General features: G+C 47.6%; 3 non-coding genes and 3 pseudogenes across 3 annotated transcripts; all 6 read right to left on the bottom strand.

Annotated features, from left to right (window-relative positions):
- Positions 1–5,283: 5,283 nt before the first annotated feature.
- Positions 5,284–7,130, bottom strand: LOC149578949 (25S ribosomal RNA; annotated as a pseudogene).
- Positions 7,131–7,377: 247 nt separating this feature from the next.
- LOC149578948 (5.8S ribosomal RNA) lies at positions 7,378–7,531 on the bottom strand. The gene has a single exon (XR_016358195.1). It is a non-coding gene; the product is annotated as a 5.8S ribosomal RNA (ribosomal RNA).
- A 706-nt stretch (positions 7,532–8,237) lies between these two features.
- On the bottom strand, positions 8,238–10,048 carry LOC149578947 (18S ribosomal RNA). Its single transcript, XR_016357611.1, has one exon. It is a non-coding gene; the product is annotated as an 18S ribosomal RNA (ribosomal RNA).
- Positions 10,049–23,566: 13,518 nt separating this feature from the next.
- On the bottom strand, positions 23,567–24,483 carry LOC149578946 (25S ribosomal RNA; annotated as a pseudogene; the record flags this gene model as incomplete).
- Positions 24,484–24,707: 224 nt separating this feature from the next.
- LOC149578945 (5.8S ribosomal RNA) lies at positions 24,708–24,861 on the bottom strand. The gene has a single exon (XR_016357656.1). It is a non-coding gene; the product is annotated as a 5.8S ribosomal RNA (ribosomal RNA).
- Positions 24,862–25,539: 678 nt separating this feature from the next.
- LOC149578944 (18S ribosomal RNA) lies at positions 25,540–27,265 on the bottom strand (annotated as a pseudogene).
- Positions 27,266–27,522: the final 257 nt, after the last annotated feature.

Here is a 27,522-nt window from a genome sequence, read left to right as displayed (position 1 = left end):
TGGGTGACTTGATGAACGCACTTGAAGAATCGACTTGGTTAGAGTACTTGGTGGGGTGACTTGATGAATGAACTTAAAGATTCGACTTGGTGGGCCGACCTAGCGGGGTGACTTGATGAATGAACTTAGAGAGTCAACTTGGTGAGAGTAGTTGGTGACTTGGTGGGCCAACCTGGCCTGGTGACTTGATGAACAAACTTAAAGAGTCAACTTGGTGAAAGTACTCGGTGGGCTGACCTAGTCACGTGACTTGATGAATGAACTTAAAGAGTCAACTTGGTGGGCCAACTTAGCCAGGTGACTTAATGAACGAACTTAAAGAGTTGACTTGGTGAGAGTACTTGGTGGGCTGACCTGGTAGGGTGACTTGATGAATGAACTTAGAGAGTCGACTTTGTGAGAGTACTTGGTGGGTCGAACTGGTGGGGTGACTTAATAAATGAACTTAAAGAGTCAACTTGGTGAGAGAACTTGGTGGGCCGAGCTAGCGGGGTGAATTGATGAACGAACCTAAAGAGTCAACTTTGTGAGAGTACTTGGTGGGCCGACCTGGCGGGGTGACTTGATGACCGAACTTAAAGGGTCGACTTGGTGAGAGTACTTGGCAGGCTGACCTGGCAGAGTGACTTGATCAATGAACTTAAAGAATCAACTTGGTGGGGTGACTTGATGAACAAACCTAAAGAGTCGACTTGGTGAGAGTACTCGGTGGGCTGACCTGGCGGGGTGACTTGGTGAGAAAACTTAAAGAGTCGACTTGGTGAGAGTAGTTGGTGGGCTGACCTGGCAGGGTGACTTGATGAACGAACTTAAAGAGTTGACTTGGTGGGCCGACTTGGCAGAGTGACTTCATGAACGAACTTAAAGAGTCCACTTGGTGGGCCGACCTGGCGGGGTGACTTGATGAACGAACTTAAAGAGTCGACTTGGTGAGAGTAATTTTTGGGCTGACCTGGCAGGGTGACTTGATGAATGAACTTAAAGAGTCGACTTGGTGGGGTGACTTGATGAACGCACTTGAAGGGTCGACTTGGTGGGGTGACTCTATGAACGGACCTAAAGAGTTGACTTGGTGAGAGTACTTGGTGGGGTGACTTGATGAAAGGACTTAAAGAGTCGACTTGGTGAGAGTACTTGGTCGGGCGACTTGATGAACGCACTCAAAGAATTGACTTGGTTAGAGTACTTGGTGAGGCGACTTGATGAACAGACTCAAAGAGTCAACTTGGTGAGAGTACTTGGTGGCTCAACTTGATGAGCAGACTTAAAGAGTCAACTTGGTGAGAGTGGGCCTAACAGGGCGAGGTGGTGAGTGGGCCTAATGGGGCGATTTGGTGGGGTGACTTGGCAAGTGGAATTAGAGAGCCAACATGGTGAGGCAACTCGGCGAGTTGGTTTGTTGAGATGACATGGTGAGCTGAATTGCTGAGCAAACTTAAAGAGTTGACTTGGCAACGTACTTGAGTCAAATTGGTGTGGCGCGAGCAAGCTCAAAGAGTCAACATGGTGAGGTGACTCATGGCGAGGAGCTATCCTTGAGGCAACTTGGTGGGCCTACTTGATTAGTCGACTTGGTGAGCCGACCTGACGAGCTGACATGATGAGCGGGCTTAAAGAGGCAATGACTTGGTGGGGTAACTCAGCAAGCCAACTTATCGAGGCAAGATGGTGAGTCGACTTGGTGAGCTGAATTGGTGGGCACACTTAAAGAGTCAACTTCATGAGGTGACTCGGCGAGTTAGCTCGCTGATGCGACTTGGGCGGGCTGACCTGGCGAGCGAACTTAAAGAGGCAACTTGGGCAGTCTGACCTGGTGAGCGAACTTAAAGAGTTGACTTGGCAATGTACTTGAACAACCAACTTGGTGAGCTGACATGGTGAGTGGGCTTAGAGAAGCAACTCGGTGGGGCAACTTGGCGAGCACACTTGCTGGGGCAAGGTGGTAAAATGACTAGGTGAGCTGACTTGGTGAGCAAACTTAAGGGGTCGACTTGGTGAGGCAACTTGAATAGTCGACTCAGTGAGTTGACTTGGGGAGCCGACATGGTGAGTGGTCTTAAAGAAGAGGCAACCTGGTGGGGCAACCTGGTGAGGCAAGATGGTAAGTCATCTTGGTGAGCCGACTTGATGAGCTGTGAGCGAACTTAAAGAGTCAATTCTTGATTTGGAAAAGACCACATGGTCAGATGACTTAGTGAGCTGACCTGGCTAGCAAAATTGGCAAGCAAACTTATAGAATCGACTTGCTATCCCCAGCCAGGATCGCACACCTAGGTCGACCCAACTTGGGTCACCCAACTCCGTCGCCCCAACCTCGGGTGACCCGATTGGGTCACCAGAGTGGGTCGACGAGGGGAAAAAAAAAAAATCATGGGAGGCCCTGTACAGCGAAAAGTGCTAAATTTTGGGCATTACAAAAAAAAAAAAAATAAGTTACCCACTTTTGGATCATGCACAAGTTTTAGTTCACGTATTGCTGAGCCGACTCGAGGCGTTACAGCTAGCTAGCCAGATTCGAGGTAGGGTAGCCGATTTGAGAATTTTCTTTATAAAAAGAGATTGTGATAGGCCCCATAAGGCAAAAAAGAATGAAATTTTGGGAGTTCAAAAAAAAATGTTACTGAGTTTTGGATCGCACATAGGGCTCGGGTCACGTAGCATCGAGGTGCCCTGGGTGACATGATTTGAAAGAAAATTCGACAGGTCATGAGTCGTGCAAAAACATTGGAGGCCATTAAGGCTCGAGGTGCTTTGAGTCGAGGTTGCCGAGGCGGGTCAGGTTGAAAACTTTGGGCGTTAACCAAAAAGAAAAAGTTAACCGCTTTTGGATCATGTACACGGCTCAGGGCACTTAGAATCAAGTTGAGCACGGTGACATGAGTCGTGCAAAAAATTTGGAGACGACTCGAGTCGGCGCTTCCCACTCTATCCGAGTTCAAAACTTTGGGACTTGACAAAAAAAAGAAAAAAGAAAAAAGTTACGCGGTTTTGGATCACGTAAGTGACTCGAGCCACTCAAAATCAAGGCGAGTGCGGTTACATGAGTCGAGCGAAAAAAAAATGGAGGCGGTTATGGCTCGAGGCAATTCGAGTCGGGGTAGCTGAGTCGATTCAAAAACTTTAGCCGTTAGCCAAAAAAAGACTTAATCACTTTTGGATCACATACATGACTTGGGGCGCATAGAATCAAGTCAAGCACGATGACATGAGCAGTTCAAAAAAATTGCAGGCAATTAAGGCTCGAGGCAATTTGAGTCGGGGTTGCTGACACGATTCGGGTTGAAATCTTTGGGTGTTAACCAAAGAAGGAAGAAGTTAACCGCTTTTGGATCATGTACATGACTCGGGGCACCAAGTCGAGCACGGTGACATGAGTCCTACGAAAAAATTGGAGGCGATTAAGGCTCGAGGCAATACGAGTCGAGGTTTCTGACACAATTTGGGTTGAAAACTTTAGGCGTTAACCCAAAAAATGAGTTGACCTCCTTTGGATCATGCACATGACTCAGCGCACTTAGAATCATGTCGAGCACAGTGACATGAATCGTGCAAAAAAATTGGAGGCAGTTAAGGCTCAACGCGATTCGAGTCGGGGTTCGGGTAGTTGGGGTGATTTGTGTCGGGGTTGCCAACATGGTTCGAGTTGAAAAATTTGGGTATTAACCCAAAAAAAAAAAAAGTTGACCTCTTTTGGACCACGTACATGACTCGGGGCACTTAGAATCAAGTCGAGCATGGTGACATGGGTTGTGCGAAAAATTTGGAGGTGATTCGAGTTGGGGTAGCCAACTCGATTTGAGTTCAAAACTTTGGGCGTTAACCAAAAAAATAATTTGACCGATTTTGGATCACGTACATGAGTCGTCTGCCCTCACGAAAATTACAAAACTCGGGGGCGCACCTAGAATTTGTAGTCGAAATATTTTTCTGCCCTCACAAAAATTTAAAAACCCCACCCACTCAAAATTTTGACTTGAAAGATTTTTTCGCCCTCCCGAAATTTACAAACCCCACTCGCTTGAAATTTGGCACTTGGAAATTACGAAACCCCGCCCACCCAAAATTTGGACTTGGAAGATTTTTTCGCCCTCACAGAAATTGCAAACTCGACCGAAATGGAAATTGCACTTGGAAGGCTTTTTTGCACTCGCAAAAATCACAAAACCCCACCTGCGACGAATTTGACACTTGGGAGATTTTTCCACCCTTCCGAAAATCGCAAACCCCACCAGCTCAGAATTTGGGACTCGGGAGATTTTTTCCCCCTCGTGGAAATTTTACGAAACCCCACTCGCCCAAAATTTGGCACTCAGGAGTTTTTTTGCCCTGGTAGAAATTTCTACAAAACCCCTCCCTCCTGCCCGAAATTTGGCACTCGGGAGATTTTTTCGCCCTGGCGGAAATTGCAAACCCCACCCACCAGGAATTTGGCCCCTGGCTGCCACAAGCTAGTTATCCCTATGGTAACTTTTCTAACACCTCTAGCTTCAAATTCTGAAATTCTAAAGGATCGATAGGCCACGCTTTCACGGTTTGTATTCGTACTGAAAATAAAAATCAAATGAGTTTTTACCCTTTTGTTCCAAACAAGATTTCTGTTCTCGTTGAGCTCATCTTAGGACACCTGCGTTATCTTTTAACAGATGTGCCACCCCAGCCAAACTCCCCACCTGACATTGTCTTCCACCCGGATCGGCACGCCTAGATGCACCTCTCAAGTCATTTCACAAAGTCGGACTAGAGTCAAGCTCAACAGGGTCTTCTTTCTCCGCTGATTCCACCAAGCCTGTTCCCTTGGCTGTGGTTTCACTAGATAGTAGATAGGGACAGTGAGAATCTTGTTAATCCATTCATGTGCATCACTAATTAGATGACGAGGCATTTGGCTACCTTAAGAGAGTCATACTTACTCCTGCCGTTTACCCGTGCTTGGTTGAATTTCTTCACTTTGACATTTAGAACACTGGGCAAAAATCACATTACGTTAGCATCCGCAGAGACAATCGCAATGCTTTGTTTTAATTAAATAGTCAGATTCCCCTTGTTTGTACCAGTTCTGAGTCGACTGTTCACCACTTAGGGAAAGCCCTCCGAAGGGGGCATCCTGCGTCTATCGCCCGATCGGCACGTGACGGCCCACCCTCGCCACAGGAGCAGCTCGGGCAGGCCGCTAATAGCCCACGAGTTCAGGGTGCAGACCCCTAGGCCCAGCCCTCAAAGCCAATCCTTTTCCCAAAGTTACAGATCCATTTTGTCAACTTCCCTTACCTACATTGTTCTATTGACCAGAAGCTATTCACCTTGGAGACCTAATGCGGTTATGAGTACGACTGGGCATGAATGGTACTCAGTCCTCTAGATTTTCAAGGGCTGCCAAAGGTGCACCAGACATCGCAGGACGTGCGGTGCTCTTCCAGCCGCTGGACCCTATCTCCGGTTGAACCGATTTCAAGGTGGGTAGGCTGTTAAAAAGAAAACTCTTCCCGGGGCCCCCATTGATGTCTCCAGATTTCCTAATGTTTTTGTTCGCCGCCACATCCCAGTTCAAGAATATTAACCCGATTCCCTTTCGATGATCGCGCAAAGTGCGCCCTTAAAATAGAGTTTCCCCATCTCTTAGGATCGACTAACCCATGTCCAAGTGCTATTCACATGGAACCTTTCCCCACTTTAGTCTTCAAAGTTCTCATTTGAATATTTGCTACTACCACCAAGATCTACACCGGGGGCCGGTCCACCCAAGGTTTCACAACAACCCTCGCGTCCTCCTACTCATTGGAGCCTGGCACTTGCCCTGACGGCCGAGTATAGGTTACGTGCTTCAGTGCCATCCATTTTCGGGGCTAGTTGATTTGACAAGTGAGTTGTTACACACTCCTTAGCAGATTTTGACTTCCATGACCACCGTCCTATTATCTTAATCAACCAACACCCTTTGTGGGATTTGGGTTAGCACGCAATTTGGCACCGTAACTCGGCTTTCGGTTCATCTCGCATCGCCAGTTTTACTTACCAAAAATGGCCCACTTGGAGCTCGCAATTCTGTGCTACAGCTCAACAGAGCAGTCGTGCTGACTTACCTATTTAAATTTTGAGAATGGGTCGAGGGCGTTACGCCCCCGATGCCTCTAATCATTTTCTTTACTCGAGAAAACTCGCATGTGAGCTCCAACTATCCTGAGGGAAACTTCAGAGGAAACTAGCTACTAGACAGTTCGATTAGTCTTTCACCCCTATACCCAAGTTAGATGAATGATTTGCACATTAGTATCGTTGGGGGCCTCCACCAGAGCTTCCTCTGGCCTTGCCCTACTCAGGCATAGTTCACCATCTTTCGGGTCCCAACAGGTGTGCTCACACTCGAACCCTTCATAGAAGATCAGGGTCAGTCAGCGGTGCACCCCCTGAGAGGGGATCTTGCCAGTCAGCTTCCTTGCACCTCGCAAGTTTTCCCAACCTGCCAACTCACACACATGTTAGACTCCTTGGTCCGTGTTTCAAGATGGGACGGATGGAAAGCTCGCTGGCCAGCGCCACGAGTGCACAGGTGCCTGAGAGCCCCCCATAAAGGTGCGCACTTTGCTCCTCGACCACCGCGATGAAAGTATTTGTGTGACCAGAAGGTCGTGCTTGTGCCGCTGTGACAGCCTACACTGGCACGTCCCCCAAACTGAGCGGCGGACCGGCTCACACCATTCCGCATCTGACTGGGGCACATCGCCAACCTCCATTCGCTTCCCTCCTAGCAATTTCAAGCACTCTTTAACTCTCTTTTCAAAGTCCTTTTCATCTCTCCCTCGCGGTACTTGTTCGCTATCAGTCTCTCACTCATATTTAGCCTTGGACAGAATTTACCACCCGATTAGGGCTGCATTCCCAAACAACCTGACTCGTCGATAGCACCTCATGGTGCGATAGGGTCTGGGCCCGACGGGGCTCTCACCCTCTTCGTCGCCCCCTTCAAGGGGACTTGGGCTTGGTCCGTCGTTGAGGACACTTCTATAGACTACAATTTGACAGGCGCGGCCATCGATTTTCATGCTGGGCTCTTCCCGGTTCGCTCGCCGTTACTAGGGGAATCCTGGTAAGTTTCTTTTCCTTCACTTATTGATATGCTTAAACTTAGCAGGTACTCACACATGACTTGGGGATGCGGTAGAGATGTAGCAATGCCCGCACTGCGGCGGGTCACTGAGCCCAGAATAAAGTTCCTCACGAGGAATCGTTCGATCAGCGCAAACCAATGCCAGCCTTTGCAAGCCACCTCTCGTCGTGATGGATCGACGGACCTCGTGCTCATTTCAGCTGACCACGTACCACTCGCGGACATGGATGGCCATCTCCGCTCCTCACTGGGTAGGGCAAAAAAATTTAGTACGATGCCCAAGTAGATGTGCCCTTGGCCGAGGCCTCAGGCACAAGTTGCATTCAAAGACCTGATGATTCACGAGATTCTACAATTCACACTAAGTATCGCATTTCGCTATATTCTTCATCATGGCGAGAGCTGAGATATCCATTGCTGAGAGTCATGATTTTGTTTTGTTTTTGTCTTTTGGTGACCCAAGTATGCAAGGCGCTAGCTCTCTCTTTGTTCTTTGGATTTCTAAGGTGCGTGATGCACCTGTGTGTTGGGTGTTGACACATCCCGAACCCCGAGCACCCAATGGGTGCGACGAGGAACGCTGTGGTGTGTCCCTGCCCAATCACCTCACAAAGGTGGGAGGCAATGCATGGGAGAGCAGTGTCAACAGATGGGACCCCTGCCCCATAAATCATGCTAGTGCACCCATCCTAAACATAGAATGCTCCAAGCGATGATTCAGCACACCTGGGCAAGGCAACGGGGGGTTGCAGCAGTCCTGACTTGCCACCGTCGAAACAACGGATCCTTGGCATAGTGTCGCGCACATGATCGGACCATGAAATCTCAATAGGGGATGAGGCTCGAACCCCCTCTGAACTACAACTGAGCAGAGACCTCTCGCTTTGACACGGACATCATTCAAAGGCACCGATCCTAATCTAGATTGCATCCGAGTCTCTTCTTTGCCCCGCGAGGAATCCACGCTTTAGATCATGGGCATTCGATGTGACCCTCGACCTCGACGATGCTGGACCTGTAGCTTGGCCATCCAACACATTGTTTTAGGGCTGAGTGTCCGCACGTCGCTGAGATTTTGAGGGTGAGGAGGAAGCCAGCTCCATCCCCTACATGATTCAGGGTCTCGAATCGACAATGATCCTACCGCAGGTTCACCTACGGTAACCTTGTTATGACTTCTCCTTCCTCTAAATGATAAGGTTTAGTGAACTTCTCGCAACGTCGCCGATAGGAACTATCATCGTCGTCATGATCCGAACACTTTACCAGATCATTCAATTGGTAGAAGTGATGGGCGGTGTGTACGAAGGACAGGGACATAGTCAACACGAGCTGATGACTCGCGCTTACTAGGAATTCCTCGTTGAAGATCAATAATTGCAATGGTCTATCCCCATCACGATGCAATTTGGCAAGATTTCCCAAACCTTTTGGGCTAGGGAGAGAAACTCATTGGTTGCATCAGTGTAGCGCGCATGCGGCCCAGAACATCTAAGTTCATCACAGACCTGTTATTGCCTCAAACTTCCATGGCCTAGGAGGCCATAGTCCCTCTAAGAAGCAGGCCGCAAAGGGGAACCTTCGCATAGCTAGTTAGCAGGCTGAGGTCTCATTCATTAACAAAATTAACTAGACAAATTGCTCCACCAACTAAGAACGGCCTTGCACCACCACCCATAGAATCAAGAAAGAGCTCTCAATCTGTCAATCCTTACTATGTCCGGACCTGGTAAGTTTCCCCATGTTGAGTCAAATTAAGCCACAGGCTCCACTCCTGGTGGTGCCCTTCTGTCAATTCCTTTAAGTTTCAGCCTTGCAACCATAATCCCCTCGGAACCCAAACACTCTAATTTCTCAGAAGGTGCTGGCGGAGTCCTTAGAGCAACATCCACCGATCCCTGGTCAACATTGTTTATCGTTGAGACTAGGACGGTATCTGATCATCTTTGAGCCCCCAACTTTCATTCTTGATTAATGAAAACATCCTTGGCAAATGCTTTCGCAGTGGTTAATCTTCCATAAATCCAAGAATTTCACCTCAGACAATGAAATATGAATGCCCCTGACTATCCCTATTAATCATTACTACGGTCCCAAAGGCCAACGGAATAGGACCAAACTCTTATCGCGTTATTCCATGTTAATGTATTCAGAGCGTAGGCTTGCTTTGAGCACTCTAATTTTTTCAAAGTAACGACACCGGAACCGTGACCCAACCAATTAAGGCCAAGAACACGCCGCCGGCAGAAGGGACGTGAGGGCCAGTGCACACCCAGAAGGCGGACTGACCGTGATGACCCAAGGTCCAACTATGAGCTTTTTAACTGCAACAACTTAAATATACGCTATTAGAGCTGGAATTACCGTGGCTTTTGGCACCAGACTTGCCCTCTAATGGATCCTCGTTAAGGGATTTAGATTGTACTCATTCCAATTACCAGACTTGATGAGCCCAGTATTGTTATTTATTGTCACTACCTCCCCGTGTCAGGATTGGGTAATTTGCGCACCTGCTGCCTTCCTTGGATGTGGTAGCCATTTCTCAGGCTCCCTCTCCAAAATCAAACCCTAATTCTCCATCACCCATCACCACCATGGTAGGCCTCTATCCTACCATTGAAAGTTGATAGGGCAGAAATTTGAATGAAGCGTCGCTAGCACAAAGGCCGTGCGATCCGTCGAGTTATCATGAATCACCGGAATAGCGGGCGAGCCCGCGCTAGCCTTTTATCTAATAAATGCATCCCTTATGAGAGTCAAGATTTGGTGCATGTATTAGCTCTAGAATTACTACGATTATCTGAGTAGCAAAGTACCATCAAAGAAACTATAACTTATTTAATGAGCCATCCGTAGTTTCACAGTCTGAAATAGTTCATACTTAGACATGCATGGCTTAATCTTTGAGACAAGCATATGACTACTGGCAGGATCGACCAGGTAGCTTCTAACAACAAGGGGACCCCCAAGACCTGCTACAGCCAAGGGATGCCCGCCGCGATGGGAAACCAAAATTTGCATTCGCTCCGTCATGCATCCAAACATAATCCGTCGGACAAGTAACAAGAATGACATTCACAGCACATGCAGGACTCACAACGCTCAAAGATTTCACACAAGAGGAAAGTGTCCCATTGTCGACCAGAGAGGGCCAAATAGGGAGCCTCGATTCACAAGCACCTAGGAAGAACATCCCATATAGAACCCTTTACCCTCGAACTCGCTGTCGCCACTACTCGGAAAGAAGCCTCAAGTCTGTATGAGATGCACTGCACACGTAGCCACCTAATTTATAAGGCCACTCAAAGACATCCATTTCCCAGGCATATGCCTCCTACATGCCTGTTGAGGTGTACTCGCACAGAAAAAATCCTTCTCGATCGCAACAAACATTTTGCCATGACGAAGAGCTGGTTGTCGAAGTGCCAATGGAGATCACCGTGCTGAAGGGTGAAGGGTCGTGTGAGTCAAAAACATGGTTGGTTATGCGATCGGCAAAGGAATCACTGTGCACGCGACCACCTCAATTATAAGGCCACTCAAGGGCATCTTGTATAACACTCCCTCCACACATTTATAGGTGCTAAGAGCCCACCCACATACACAGACATGTCTATAACCTCTGGCAAATATCATCCTTCCCAGCACAGCCTCGCTAACCATTCCCCGTGAAATGTGATTTGCCAGCGCAGGTACAAAAAAGTTCCTATGGGTGAACACTCGCACTAGCATTGTCGTACAAGCTTCAATCTCATGCACATGCACATACCGAAGAACTACACTGCGAGGGAACCACCCGTGAGCACCCACATCTCGGCAAAAAGCATTCGTGCAATTTCTTTCCCTAGATAGACATGTTGGGCCTGCACTTGTCAAAGCATTGCAAAGATGAGCACTCTGGTTCGCAGGAGCCTGAGAAGAACATCTCGTAAGAAACCCGTTCCCCCAAAATTCTCGAATCAAAAATGCTCACAGTAGAGTCATAATGCAAAGATGTACACCATGCACGCGATCGAGTAAGGACACTCAGAGACATCCATTTCCCAGGCATATGCCCCCTACATGCTTTTTGGTGCACCCCATACAAATGGCCATACTTTGACAAGCCCTCACAAAATTTTGCATCTGAAGAGAGATGAAATGCCTTGGGCTTTTTGTCCACACAATGCAAACACCAAATGCTCTCTTTAGGGGGGAGCTGAAGAAGAGTATCTCCCGCAGAACCCATGAGCTACAGCCGTTTGGATCCCACAGGGCAGGATAGGGCATGGAGAGTTTCCGCATCCAAACAAAAATTATCGATAATACTCTACGCTTCTACTAGCTCAGACCACAAAGGCTGTCACGACAATTCCATGCACTTCTGTAGGATGAGATAGTGAAGAGGCAAGCATGCACCGAGAACGCACTAGCGAATAAATTATGCAGCAACCAAACCTTTCGCCGGCCCCACTCTCAATCCCAAGGCTCTACCAATCGGCAAAAACTTAGGGTGGAGAGTGGACCCTCGATGAAATTAAGGACGTCGAGCAATGCACCTGTGCAACCATCTCTTTCCTTCTTGTCGTCCGGGCAGGATAAAAATGCAATGATAGAATGTGCCAATGAGACGGAGCCCTTGGCTAAAAGATACAACTCCATACACACTCAGCAAAAAGTGCATCTTAGAATTGAACACCAAATGTGCAGTGTGTTGCAAGCCGTGTAGACACCTACATATAGGGTATATCCAACAAAACAAAGTGACAAGTACTTCCCAACAGCTCCGCCATTGTGATTACCGAATGGGATATACTCACCGCCATAGATTAATGACCATCATTACCATCTCAAAATAGATACAAGAACATCGAGCTTCATCTGATCAACTAGATGAATTTCACCTTGAAGGGGCCCAATCCAAAAGTTCCAGAGGTCATCTCCTGGAACTCTCAAGAACAAGGCCCATCTTACATGCAAACTCTGCTACTGTACAAACATAGGTTGCAATTAAAGAGAAATTGCAAGGCTGTCACAATGGCCCGAGGCTAATGCTCTGACTAAGTCAATTTTCTCTTGCAATCACCATGCCGCCATTCATAGAGAGATCTCCCCATTCACTTTTGATGCGATGCACAATCCAAGTTGAACCATTCCCAATGTTGTGCTGATCGAGTTGGCACAGAGGCAACCTTGGGGAGCTCCCGCGTAGCAATCAGGATGTGCTTTCATACCCATCTCTCACAAAGACCAATGTTAGCTGTGAACAAATTTTGAATCCAAGGGCTTGCATCCATCAATATCGTCGACACTGGGTCTATATATAAATTCCACGGAGAGGTTCTGAGAAGAGAAGCCCCCCCTGCTCACTCGCAAAAATATCCCAAATTCTAGAGACAAGCTCCTGCCCTTAGCATCACTCTCTAGATCACCGTAATGACACATTGGAATGACAACCGCTGTCGAACAACTCCCAAAATTGTGGCAATGGAGTGAGAAATAAGAGCAACTTTGCAGAGAGGCACATAGCAAATGGGTTGCTCCTTCATTCCACTCTTATATACAGATCCGATGTTGCTGATTTCATTTGGAATCTGAGCCTGCATTCATCCTTGCCCACATGAGCAATGGCTCTTCTTGACGGCTCGCCCTTCAGATTGCTCCCTTGTCACTCGTCACTCGTCACTGCTAGATGACGGCTCGCCCTTCAGATTGCTACCCAGGCAACCACCACAATGACACCATTGGAATGACAACCGCTGGTGAACCATTCTGAATTTTTTTTGCCAAAGAAGTTGTTGCGAAGAGAACCACTCTGGGGAGAGAGCACTCACATAGCAAAATCGGGATGGCTTAACGGTCCTTCCAATAGAAACGATGCTAGTGCCAATATTCCAAATCCGAACAATGTGTCTTTCTCAAACACCAGCACTGATTCTATTGGGAAGGGTCACCGAGAGCTACTTTTGTTATCAAAGCCTCCCATTGTAGCCACGATAGGCACGTAAAAAATATTGCTAGAGTGCCAAGCACCCACCTCATGGCTAAAGACAAGGGCTCGCCATTAGATCAACTTTGAAATCGTAGAACAGACGTGGTGAGGGCTGGCAACCGCTACCAAACCTTTTTTTGAAATTGCACCAGCTGAGTGACAAGAAAACATGATCTAAAGGAGAGTCCAAGAATATCACCCTCGAGGGTGGGCTTCATGCCCCTCTAATCAATTCAACATCGGCATCCACCATTTCAAAATCTGACATATCCATCCACCCTGACAGCGGTGTTGAATCAATGAGGGGGGCATGGGAGAGGCTCATGGCAACCACCTCTCCCATTGTAGCCATGATAGGCATGCAAAAAATTTTTCTAGAGTGCCAAGCACCCACCTCATGGCTAGAGACAAGGGCTCGCCATTAGATCAACTTCAAAATCGCAGAACAGACACGGTGTAGAATGGCAACCGCTACCAAGTCTCTTCCATAATTGTGTCGGTCGAGCGATCGAAGAGGGTGATCTAAGAGAGGGTCCAAGCGTATTCATTCATTGGGGGATTCGTGCCAATGGCATAAATTTATACAAATACCCAAGAAACACCGGACGGAGGTGCTAGAGGAGGGCTTCCATTTTAGATCGAGTTTTAAAATCACCAAGTAGACGCGGTGAGGGCTGGCAAGCGCTGCCAAACCTTTTTTTGAAATTGTGCCAGATGAGTGACAAGAAAACATGATCTAAAGGAGAGTCCAGGAATAGCACCATCGAGGGTGGGCTTCATGCCCCTCTAATTGATTCAACATCGGCATCCACCATTTCAAAATTTGACATATCCATCTGCCCTGACAATGGCATTGAATCAATGAGGGGGGCATGCGAGAGGCTCGCAGCAACCACCTCCCCCATTGTAGCCATGATAGGCATGCAAAAATTTTTTCTAGAGCACCAAGCACCCACCTCATGGCTAGAGACAAGGGCTCACTATTAGATCAACTTTGAAATCGCAGAACAGACGTGGTGTAGAATGGCAACTGCTGCCAAGTCTCTTCCGTAATTGTGTCGGTCGAGTGATTGAAGAAGGTGATCTAAGAGAGGGTCCAAGCATAGGAATTTGTTGGGGGATTCATGCTGATCACATAAATTTATGCAAATACCCGAGAAACATAGGATGGATGTGCTAGACAAGGGATCCCATTTTAGATCGAGTTTTAAAATCACCAAGTAGACGCAGTGAGGGCTGTCAAGCGCTGCCAAACCTTTTTCTGAAATTGTGCCCACTGAGTGACAAGAAAACATGATCTAAAGGAGAGTCTAGGAATAGCACCCTCGAGGGTGGGCTTCATGCCCCTCTAATTGATTCAACTTTGGCGTCCACCGTTTCAAAATTTGACATATCCATCCGCCCTGACAGTGGCATTGAATCAATGAGGGGGGCATGGGAGAGGCTTGCAACAACTACCTCTCCCATTGTAGCCGCAATAGGCATGAAATTTTTTTTGCTAGAGTTCCAAATCACCCACCTCATGGCTATAGACAAGGGCTCACCATTACATCAACTTCGAAATCATAGAACAGACGTGGTGTAGAATGGCAACTGCTGCCAAGTCTCTTCCATAATTGCGGTGATCAAGTGATCGAAGAAGGTTTTCTAAGAGAGGGTCCAAGCGTAGGCATTTTTTGGCAGATTCGCACCGATGGAAAAAATTTATGCAATACTCGAGCAACACCGAATGGAGGTGCTAGACGAGGGCTCCTATTTTAGATCAAGTTTTAAAATCACCAAGTAGACGCCGTGAGGGTTGGCAACTACTGCCAAACCTTTTTCCAAAATTGCACCAGTTGAGTGACAAGAAAACATGATCTAAGGGAGAGTCCAGGTATAGCACCCATGAGGGTGGGCTTCATGCCCCTCTAATATATTCAATGTCAGCGTCCACCTTTTCAAAATCTGACATATCCATCCATCCTGACAGCGGTGTTGAATCAATGAGGGGGCCACGGGAGAGGCTCGTGGCAACCACCTCTCCCATTGTAGCCGCGATAGGCATGCAAAAAATTTTGCTAGAGCGCCAAGCACCCACCTCATGGCTAGACGCAAGGGCTCGCCATTAGATCAACTTTGAAATCGCAAAACAAACGTGGTGTAGAATGGCAACCTATCCAAGTCTCTTCTGTAGTTGTGTTGGTCGAGTGATCAAAGAAGGTGATCTAACAGAGGGTCCAAGCGTAGGAATTCATTGGGGGACTCGCGTCGATGGCATAAATTTATGCAATACTCGAGCAACATAGGATGGAGGTGCTAGACGAGGGATCGCGTTTTAGATCAAGTTTTAAAATCACCAAGTAGACGTGGTGAGGGCTGGGAACCACTGCCAAACCTTTTTTCAAAATTGTGCTAGCTAAGTGACAAGAAAATGTGATCTAAAGGAGAGTCGAGGAATAGCACCTTGAGGGTGAGCTTCATGCCCCTCCAATTGATTCAACATCAACATCCACCATTTCAAAATCCAACATTTCCATCCGCCTTGACACCGGCATTGAATCAATGAGAGGGGCACAGGAGAGGCTCGCAGCAACAACCTCTCCTATATAAGCTATTAGTGCGAGGCTCGCTCTGCATTAGAAATTAGTGAACACACTGACATCCGCCTTAAAAATCCAAATCGTTGAAAATTTTGACCAAACAGCCATCCACGACCCAATTTTTTATGAGGTCGTCTAAGGAGAAAAAGATTGTCATCGGTTAGGAGATGTGAATTCATGGAGCCAAGGGACTGAAATGGTCATCGAGCTCATCCGATCAACTGGATGAATTTCACCTTGAAGGGGCCCAATCCAAAAGTTTCAGAGGTCATCTCCTAGAACTCTCAAGAACAAGGCCCATCTTACTTGCAAACTCTACTATTGCGCAAACATAGGTTGCAATTAAAGAGAAATTGCAAGGCCATCACAGTGGCCTGAGGCCAATGCTCCGACTAAGTCAATTTTCTCTTGCAATCACCATGCCGCCATTTACAGAGAGATCTCCCCATTCACTTATGATGTGATGCACAATCCAAGTGCTAGACATGAGCTCGCCCTTGAAAGGCCACTTTCCAAGACATCCCTCGATGACACATTGGAATGACAACCGCTGTCAAACCATTCCCAATGTTGTGTCGATCGATTTGGCACAGAGGTGATCTTAGCGAGCTCCAACACATCGATCGAGAAGTGCTTTCATACCCATCTCTCACAAAAACCAATGTTAGCTGAACAATTTTAGAATCCAAGGCTCGTATCCATCGATATCGTTGGCACTGGGTCTATATTCAAAGGCCACGGAGAGGTTCCGATAAGAGAAGCTCCCCTTCTCGCTTGTACAAACATCCCCAAATGCTAGACGCAAGCTCTCGCCCTTAGCATCGCTCTCCAGATCACTGCAATGATACATTGGAATGACAACTGCTATCGAACAACTCCCAAATTTGTGCCGATGGAGTTAGAAAGAAGAGCCAGATCGGGTCGAGGAAAATGGCTAAGCCGGATCGGGTCAGCCAGCATGGCTTGCCCAGATCGGGTCGGCCAACATGGCTCGGCCACCATTTTTTGCGGAGAGCTTTCAATATTAAAGCTCCCATGTAGCCACAATAAGTACACCATGACAAATTGCTAGAGCATCGAGCACCCATAGCAAATTGCCATTATACCAAGCAACGCCAGAGTGCTAGACAAGGGCTCACGTTTAGATCAAGTTTTAAAATCACCAAAAAGACACGCCATGGATTGGCAACCGCTGGCTCACCTTTTCCAAAATTGAGTCATCGGAAAACATGATCTAAAGGAGAGCCAAGGAAAAGCATTGAGATCGCTTCATGCCCCTTTCATTGATTCAACATCACCATACACCGTTTGAAACCAAAACAATCCGATCCACCTAGACACCAATGTTGAATCAATGAAAGGGCCATGGGAGAGCCTCACGACAATAACCTCTCCTATATAAGCTATTAGTGCAAGGCTAACTCTACATTAGAAATCTGAAATAGCAAGGACAACTGCCTTAAAAATCCAATTCAATGAAAAATGTGACCAAACAGCCATCCACGACACCGTTTTTGGAGCTCGGCCAGATCGGGTCGCCCAGCATGGCTCACCCAGATCGGCTCGGCCAGCATGGCTCAGCCAGAATGGCTCGCCGAGATTGGGTCAGCCAGCATGGCTCGCCTAGATCGGCTTGGCCAGCATGGCTCGCCCAGGACGGCTCGCCCAGATCGGGTCAGCCAGCATGGCTCGGCCAGAATGGATCGCCTAGATCGGCTTGGCCAACATGGCTCGCCCAGATCAGCTCAGCCAAGCTAGCTCGCCCACCATTTTTCAAGCACACTACCTCCCCTATATAAGCTATTAATGCAAGGCTTACTCTACATCAAAAATGTACATTCAGTGCACAAGTACCTTAAAACCCAATTCAATGAAAAATCTGACCAAATAGCCATCCACGACCCCATTTTTCATGAGGTTGTCAATGGAGACAAAGATTGGCATTGGTTAGGTGATTTGATTGCATCAGTCAGGGGGGTAAATTTATCAATTTTTGGAGACCGACTAGAATGGCTCGACGACCATTTTATATTGGAAGCTACCCGATTTGAGAATTATGACTCAAGTAGAATGGCTTGGGTACCCATTTTACGAACTTAAAGAGTCGACTTGGTGGGCCGACCTGGCGGGGTGGCTTGATGAGCAAACTTGAAGAGTCAACTTGGTGAGAGTACTTGGTGAGCTGACCTGGCGAGGTGACTTGATGAACGAACTTAAAGAGTCACCCTTGTGGGCCGACTTAGTAGAGTGACTTCATGAACGAACTTAAAGAGTCCACTTGGTGGGCCGACCTGACGGGGTGACTTGATGAACAAACTTAAACTGTCGAATTGGTGAGAGTAATTTGTGGGCTAACCTGGCAGGGTGACTTGATGAATTAACTTAAAGAGTCGACTTGGTGGGGTGACTTGATGAACACACTTGAAGGGTCAACTTGGTGGGGTGACTCTATGAGCAGACCTAAAGAGTTGACTTGGTGAGAGCACTTGGTGGGGTGACTTGATGAACAGACTCAAAGAGTCAACTTGGTGAGAGTACTTGGTGGCTCGACTTGATGAGCGCACTTGAAGAATCGACCTGGTTAGAGTACTTAGTGGGGTGACTTTTTGAACGGACTCAAAGAGTTGACTTGGTGAGAGTACTTGGTGGCTTGACTTGATGAGCAATCTTAAAGAGTCCAGTTGGTGAGAGTACTTGGCAGGGTGAACTAATGAACGGACTTAAAGAATCAACTTGGTGGGATTACTTGGTTGGCTGAACTGGTGGGGTGACTTGATGAACGGAAATAAAGAGTTGACTTGGTGAGAGTACTTGTACTTGTTTTGTGACTTGATGAACAGACTTAAAGAGTCGACCTGGTGGGGTGACTTGATGAAAGGACTTAAAGAGTCAACCTGGTGAGAGTACTTGGTTGGGTGACTTGATGAACGCACATGAAGAATCGACTTGGTTAGAGTACTTGGTGGGGCGACTTGATGAACGAACTTAAAGATTCGACTTGGTGGGCCGACCTGGTGGGGTGACTTGATGAACGAACTTAGAGAGTCGACTTGGTGAGAGTAGTTGGTGACTTGGTGGGCTGACCTGGCCGGGTGACTTGATGAACAAACTTAAAGAGTTGACTTTGTGAGAGTACTCGATGGGCTGACCTAGTCACATGACTTGATGAACGAACTTAAAGAGTTGACTTGGTGGGCCGACTTGGCCAGGTGACTCGATGAACGAACTTAAAGAGTCGACTTGGTGGGTCAAACTAGCGGGGTGACTTGGTGAGAGTACTTGGTGGGCTGACCTGGCAGGGTGACTTGATGAACGAACTTAGAGAGTCAACTTTGTGAGATTAATTGGTGGGTCGAACTGGCAGGGTGACTTGATGAACAAACTTAAAGAGTCGACCTGTTGAGAGAACTTTGTGGGCCGAGCTGGCGGGCGGGGTGAATTGATGAACGAACCTAAAGAGTCGACTTTGTGAGAGTACTTGGTGGGCCAACCTGGCGGGGTGACTTGATGATCGAACTTAAAGGATCGACTTGGTGAGAGTACTTGGCTAGCCGACCTGGCGGGGTGACTTGATGACCGAACTTAAAGGATCAACTTGGTGAGAGTACTTGGCGAGCTGACCTGGCAGAGTGACTTGATTAACAAACTTAAAGAGTTGACTTGGTGAGAGTACTTGGTGGGGTGACTTGATGAACAAACCTAAAGAGTTGACTTGGTGAGAGTACTTGGTGGGCCGACTTGGCAGGGTGACTTGGCCAACAAACTCAAAGAGTCAACTTGGTGAGAGTAGTTGGTGGGCTGACCTGGCAGGGTGACTTGATGAATGAACTTAAAGAGTCGACTTGGTGGGCTGACTTGGTAGAGTGACTTCATGAACGAACTTAAAGAGTCCACTTGGTGGGCCGACCTGTTGGGGTGACTTGATGAACGAACTTAAAGAGTCATCTTGGTGAGAGTAATTTGTGGGCTGACCTGGCGGGGTGAATTGATGAATGAACTTAAAGAGTCGACTTGGTGGGGTGACTTGATCAATGCACTTGAAGGGTCAACTTGGTGGGGTGACTCTATGAACGGACCTAAAGAGTTGACGTGGTGAGAGTACTTGGTGGGGTGACTTGATGAAAGGACTTAAAGAGTCGACTTGGCGAGAGTATTTGGTGGGGCAACTTGATGAATGCACTTGAAGAATCGACTTGGTTAGAGTACTTGGTGGGGCAACTTGATGAACGGACTCAAAGAGTCGACTTGGTGAGAGTACTTGGTGGCTCGACTTGATGAGAAATCTTAAAAGGTCAACTTGGTGAGAGTGGGCCTAACAGGGCAAGGTGGTGAGTGGGCCTAATGGGGCGAGTTGGTGGGGTGACTTGGCGACTGGAATTAGAGAGCCAACGTGGTGAGGAGACTCAGCGAGTTGGTTCGTCGAGATGACATGGTGAGCTGACTTGGCGAGTAAACTTAAAGAGTTGACTTGGCAAAGTACTCGAGTCAACTTGGCGAGGTGACTTGGTGAGCGGGCTCAAAGAGTCAACATGGTGAGGTGACCTATAGTGAGGAGCTATCCTTGAGGTGACTTGGTGGGCCTACTTGATTAGTCAACTTGGTGAGTCAACTTGACGAGCTGACATGGTGAGCGGGCTTAAAGAGGCAATGACTTGGTGGGGTAACTCAGCAAGCCAACTTATCGAGGCGAGATGGTGAGTTGACTTGGTGGGCGCACTTAATGAGTCAACTTCGTGAGGTGACTTGGCGAGTTAGCTCACTGATGCGACTTGGGCGAGCTGACCTGGCGAGCGAACTTAAAGAGGCAACTTGGGCAGGCTGACCTAGTGAGAAAACTTAAAGAGTTGACTTGGCAACATACTTGAACAACCGACTTGGTGAGCTGACATGGTGAGTGGGCTTAGAGAAGCAACTCGGTGGGGCAACTTGGCAAGCACACTTGCTGGGGCAAGGTGGTAAAACGACTAGGTGATTCGACTTGGTGAGCTGACTTAGGGAGCTGACTTGGTGAGCAAACTTAAGGGGTTGACTTGGTGAGGCAACCTGAATAGTCGACTCAGTGAGCTGACTTGGGGAGCTGACATGGTGAGCGGTCTTAAAGAAGAGGCAACCTAGTGGGGCAACCTGGTGAGGCGAGATGGTAAGTCATCTTGGTGAACCGGCTTGACGAGCTGTGAGCAGACTTAAAGAGTTAATTCTTGATTTGGCAAAGACCACATGGTCAGATGACTTAGTGAGCTGACCTGCCTAGCAAAATTGGCAAGCAAACTTATAGAATCAACTTGCTGTCCCCAACCAGGATCGCACGCCTGGGTCAACCCAACTTGGGTCACCCGACTCCGTCGCCCCAACCTCGGGTGACCCAACTGGGTTGCCAGAGTGGGTCGACGAGTGGAAAAAAAAAAAATCATGGGAGGCCCTGTACAGTGAAAAGCTCTAAATTTTGGGCATTACAAAAAAAAAAAAACAAGTTACCCGCTTTTGGATCACGCACAAGTTTCAGTTCACATATTACTGAGCCGACTCGAGGCGTTACGCCTAGCTAGCCAGATTCGAGGTAGGGTAGCCGATTTGAGAATTTTCTTTATAAAAATAGATTGTGATAGGCTGCATAAGGCAAAAAAGAATGAAATTTTGGGAGCTCAAAAAAAAATGTTACCCGATTTTGGATCGCGCACAGGGCTCGGGTCATGTAGCATCGAGGTACCCTGGGTGACATGATTCGAGTGAAAAGTTGACGATGGCATGAGTCGTGCAAAAACATTGGAGGCCATTAAGGCTTGAAGTGCTCTGAGTCGAGGTTGTCGAGGCGGGTCAGGTTGAAAACTTTGGACGTTAATCAAAAAGAAAAAGTTAACCGCTTTTAGATCACGTACACGGCTCGGGGCACTTAGAATCAAGTCGAGCACAGTGACATGAGTTGTGCAAAAAATTTGGAGATGACTCGAGTTGGGGCATCCGACTCTATCCGAGTTAAAAACTTTGGGACTTGATAAAAAAAAGAAAAAAGAAAAAAGTTACCCAGTTTTGGATCACGTAAGTGACTTGGGCCACTCAGAATCAAGGCGAGTGTGGTTACATGAGTCGAGCGAGAAAAAAAATGGAGGCGGTTAAGGCTCGATGCAATTCGAGTTGGGGTAGCTGAGTCGATTCGAAAACTTTGGCCGTTAGCCAAAAAAAGAGTTAATCACTTTTGGATCACGTACATGACTTGGGGTGCATAGAATCAAGTCAAGCACGGTGACATGAGTGATTCGAAAAAATTGCAGGCGATTAAGGCTCGAGGCAATTTGAGTTGGGGTTGCTGACATGATTCGGGTTGAAATCTTTGGGTGTTAATCAAAGAAGGAAGAATTTAACCGCTTTTGGATCACGTACATGACTCGAGGCACCAAGTCAAGCAGGGTGACATGAATCCTATGAAAAAACTTGAGGTGGTTAAGGCTCAAGGCGATACGAGTCGGGGTTGCCGACACAATTTGGGTTGAAAACTTTGGGCGTTAACCCAAAAAAAGAGTTGACTGCACTTGGATCATGCACATGACTCGGCGCACTTAGAATCATGTCGAGCACAGTGACATGAGTCATATGAAAAAATTGGAGGTAGTTAAGGCATGACGCGATTCGAGTCGAGGTTTAGGTAGTTGGGGCGATTTGTGTCGGGGTTGCTGACATGGTTCGAGTTGAAAACTTTGGGCATTAACCCAAAAAAAAAAAGTTGACCTCTTTTGGACCACGTACATGACTTGGGGCACTTAGAATCAAGTCGAGCATGGTGACATGGGTTGTGTGAAAAATTCAGAGGCGATTCGAGTCAGGGTAGCCAACTCGATTTGAGTTCAAAACTTTGGGCATTAACCAAAAAAAAAATTTGACCAATTTTGGATCACGTACATGAGTCGTCTACCATTGTGAAAATTACAAAACCTGCGGACCTTCCTGGAATTTGCAGTCGGAAGATTTTTCTGCCCTCATGAAAATTTACAAACCCCACCCGCTTGAAATTTGGACTTGGAAGATTTTTTTGCCCTCACAGAATTTACAAACCCCACTCGCTCGAAATTTGGCACTTGGAAATTACAAAACCCCACCAGCCCGGAATTTGGACTTGGAAGATTTTTCCGCCCTCACAAAAATTGCAAACCCGAGCCACATCGAAATTGCACTTGGAAGACTTTTTCGCACTCGCGAAAATCACAAAACCCCACCCGCGGGGAATTCGGCACTTGGGAGATTTTTCTGCCCTTCTGAAAATTGCAAACCCCACCAGCTTGGAATTTGGGACTCGAGAGATTTTTCTGCCATGGCAGAAATTTCTACAAAACCCCTCCCTCTGGCCTAGAATTTGGCACTCGAGAGATTTTTTTACCCTGGCAGAAATTGCAAACCCCACTCGCCAGGAATTTGGCACTGGGAGATTTTTACGCCCTCACAAAAATTGCAAACCCCACCCACTAGGAATTTGGCACTTGGGAGATTTTTTTTCCCTCACGAAAATTTTCACAAAACCCCACCCGCCCAGAATGTGGCACTTGGGAGATTTTTTCGCCCCAGCAGAAATTGCAAAACCCCACCAGTCGGGAATTTGGCACTTGGGATATTTCTTCGCCCTCGTGGAAATTTTCACAAAACCCCACCCACTCGAAATTTGGCACCTAGAAGAGTTTTCCTGCCCTCGCGAAAAATTGCAAACCCCACCCACCCAAAATTTGGCACTTGGAAGATTTTCCTGCACTCACATAAATTGCAAACCCCACCCACCGGGAACTTGGCACCTGAGAGATTGTTATGAGCTCACAAGAAAAAACCTTGCAAACCCCACCCCCACCTAGAATTTGGCACTTGTGAGATTTTCTCGCCCTCATGCAAATTACAAACCCCACTCGCCTTGGAGTCAAAAAAGGTTTTACAAATCAAGGTGACAGAGGGCTGAATCTTAGTGGATCGTGGCAGCAAGGCCACTCTGCCACTTACAATACCCCGTCGCTTATTTAAGTTGTCTGCAAAAGATTCTTCACGCCAACCACTTGAAATTAATATCCAAGGTTGCTCCAATAGGCTAGTGCATCGATTGAACATGGCCAATGACATGGGTCCCTGGGATTGCAAGAGCACCCCTACTGCGGGTCGCGATGCAGCTGGAGAGAGATATGCGCCGCATCTAGCGTGGATTCTGACTTAGAGGCATTCAGTCATAATCCAACACATGGTAGCTTCACGCCACTGGCTTTTCAACCAAGCACGATGACCAAATGTGTGAATCAATGGTTCCTCTTGTACTAAGTTGAATTACTATCGCAACGCGGATCATCAGTAGGGTAAAACTAACCTGTCTCACGACGGTCTAAACCCAGCTCACATTCCCTATTGGTGGGTGAACAATCCAACATCGCCGACCTCCATCCGCTTCCCTCCTGGCAATTTCAAGCACTCTTTAACTCTCTTTCCAAAGTCCTTTTCATCTTTCCCTTGCGGTACTTGTTTGCTATCGGTCTCTCGCCCGTATTTAGCCTTGGACGAAATTTACCACCCGATTAGGGCTGCATTCCCAAACAACCCGACTCGCTGACAGTGCCTCTTGGTGCGAAAGGGTCTGAGCCCAATGGGGCTCTCACCCTCTTCGGTGCCCCCTTCCAGTTGAGTTGGGTCTGGTCTGTCGCTAAGGATGCTTCTACAGACTACAATTCGACAGGCGCGGCCATCAATTTTCATGCTGGGCTCTTCCCGGTTCGCTCGCCGTTACTGGGGGAATCCTGGTAAGTTTCTTTTCCTCCACTTATTGATATGCTTCAACTCAGTGGGTACTCATTCTTGACTTGGGGACACGGTAGAGATGCAGCAATGCCCACACTACAGTGGGCCGTTGAGCCCAGAATAAAGTTCCTCGCGAGGAATCGTTCGATCAGTGCAAACCAATGCCGGCCTTTGCGAGCCACCGCTTGTCGTGACAGATTGATAGATCTCGTGCTCATTTTAGCCTACCGTGTGCCACTCGTGGATGTGGATGGCCATCTCCACTCCTCGATGGGGAGGGCAAAATTTTGTAGTGCGACCCCCAAGCAAACGTGCCCTTGGCCAAGGCCTCAGGCGCAACTTGCGTTCAAAGACTTGATGATTCATGGGATTCTGCAATTCACACTAAGTATCGCATTTTGCTACATTCTTCATCGTGGCGAGAGCTGAGATATCCATTGCTGAGAGTCATAATTTTGTTTTGCTTTTGTCTTTTGGTGACCCAAGCATGCAAGGCGCTAGCTCGCGCTTCATTCTTTGGATTTCTAAGGTGCGCGATGCACCTGTGTGTTGGGTGTTGACACATCCTGAAACCCGAGCACCTAATGGGTACGATGAGGAATGCTGTGGTGTGTCCCCACCCCATCACCTTGCAAAGGTGGGAGGTGATGCATGGGAGAGCTGTGTCAGAGGACGGGGCCCCTGCCCCACAAATCATCTGAGTGCACCCATCCTAAACACAGAACACTCCAAGCGATGATTCAACACACCTGGGCAAGGCAACGAGGGGTTGCAGCAGTCCTGACGTGCCACCATTGAAATGATGGATCCCTAGCACAACATCGTGCATGTGATCGGACCATGAAATCTCAACAAGGGACGAGGCCCAGACCCCCTCTGAACTGCAACCGAGTAGAGACCTCTCGCTCTGACAGGGACGTCGTTCGAAGGCACCGATCCTAATCTAGATTGCATCCGAGTCTCTTCTTTGCCCCATGGGGAATCGATAGTTTAGATCACGAGCATTCAATGTGACCCTCGACCTTGACGATGCTAGACCCGTAGCTTGGCCGTCCAGCACATCACTCTAGGGCCGAGTGTCTACACATTGCCAAGATTTTGAGGGCGGGTTCAGGGTCTCGAACCGACAATTATCCTACTGCAGGTTTACCTACAATAACCTTGTTACGACTTCTCCTTCCTCTAAATGATAAGTTTTAATGAACTTCTCGTGGTGTCATCGATAGGAACTACCATCGTCATCGTGATCCAAACACTTGACCGGATAATTCAATCGGTAGGAGAGACGGGCGGTGTGTACAAAGGGCAGGGACGTAGTCAACCCGAGCTGATGACTCGTGCTTACTAGGAATTCCTCGTTGAAGATCAATAATTGGAATGGTCTATCCCCATCACGATGCAATTTGGCAAGATTTCCCAAACCTTTTGGGCTAGGGAGAGAAACTTGTTGGTTGCATCAGTGTAGCGTGTGTGTGGCCCAGAACATCTAAGGGCATCACAAACCTATTATTGCCTCAAAATTCCATGGCCTAGGAGGCCATAGTCCCTCTAAGAAGCTGGCCGCGAATGGGAACCTCCACGTAGCTAGTTAGCAGGCTGAGGTCTCATTTGTTAACAGAATTAACCAGACAAATGGCTCCACCAACTAAGAACGGCCATGCACCACCACCCATAGAATCAAGAAAGAGCTCTCAATCTATCAATCCTTACTATGTCTGGACCTGGTAAGTTTCCCCGTGTTGAGTCAAATTAAGCCGCAGGCTCCACTCCTAGTGGTGCCCTTTCTTCAATTCCTTTAAGTTTTAGCCTTGCGACCATACTCCCCCCAGAACCCAAACACTCTAATTTCTCAGAAGGTGTTGGCGGAGTCCTTAGAGCAACATCTGCCGATCCCTAGTCGGCATAGTTTATGGTTGAGACTAGGACAATATCTGATCACCTTCGAGCCCCCAACTTTCATTCTTTATTAATGAAAATAGTCCCTATTAATCATTACTCTGGTCCTGAAGGCCAATGGAATAGGACCAGACTCCTATCACGTTATTCCATGCTAATGTATTCAGAGCGTAGGCTTGCTTTGAGCACTCTAATTTTTTCAAAGTAACGGTGCCGGAACCATGACCCAGCCAATTAAGGCCAGGAACATGCCACCGACAGAAGGGATGTGAGGGCCAGTGCACACCCAAAAGGTGAACCGACCATGATGACCCAAGGTCCAACTATGAGCTTTTTAATTGCAACAACTTAAATATATGCTATTGGAGCTGGAATTACCGCGGCTGCTGGCACCAGACTTGCCCTCCAATAGATCCTTGTTAATGGATTTAGATTGTACTCATTCCAATTACCAGACTCGATGAGCCCAGTATTGTTATTTATTGTCACTACCTCCCCGTGTCAGGATTGGGTAATTTGCATGCCTGCTACCTTCCTTGGATGTGGTAGCCATTTCTTAGGCTCCCTCTCCAGAATCGAACTGTAATTCTCTGTCACCCATCACCACCATGGTAGGCCTCTATCCTACCATCAAAAGTTGATAGGGTAGAAATTTGAATGAAGCGTCGCCAGCACAAAGGCCGTGCGATCTGTCGAGTTATCATGAATCACCAAAATAGTAGGTGAGCATGTGCTGGCCTTTTATCTAATAAATGCATCCCTTTCGACAGTCAAGATTTGGTGCACGTATTAGCTCTAGAATTACTATAGTTATCCGAGTAGCAAAGTACCATCAAAGAAACTATAACTGATTTAATGAGCCATCCGCAGTTTCATAGTCTGAAATAGTTCATACTTAGACATGCATGGCTTAATCTTTGAGACAAACATATGACTACTGGCAGGATCGACCAGGTAGCTTCTAATAACGAGGGGACCCCCAAGACCTGCTACAGCCAAGGGATGCCCACCGCAATGGGAAACCAAAATTTACATTCGCTCCGTCATGCATCCAAAGATTTCACACAAGAGGAAAGTGTCCCATCGTTGACCGGATAGGGCTGAACAGGGAGCCTCTATTCACAGGCACCTGGGAAGAACATCCCGTACGGAACCCTTTACCTCAATTGTAAGGCCACTCAGAGACATCCATTTCCCAGGCATATGCCTCCTAC

This window comes from Cupressus sempervirens, chromosome 1 (assembly GCF_028749045.1).
Source record: "Cupressus sempervirens isolate cs-2001-9-10 chromosome 1, ASM2874904v1, whole genome shotgun sequence".
In the NCBI taxonomy this organism is placed as follows: domain Eukaryota; kingdom Viridiplantae; phylum Streptophyta; class Pinopsida; order Cupressales; family Cupressaceae; genus Cupressus; species Cupressus sempervirens.
Note: the sequence above shows the minus strand (reverse complement) of the source record. Positions and strands in the feature narration are given on the sequence as shown.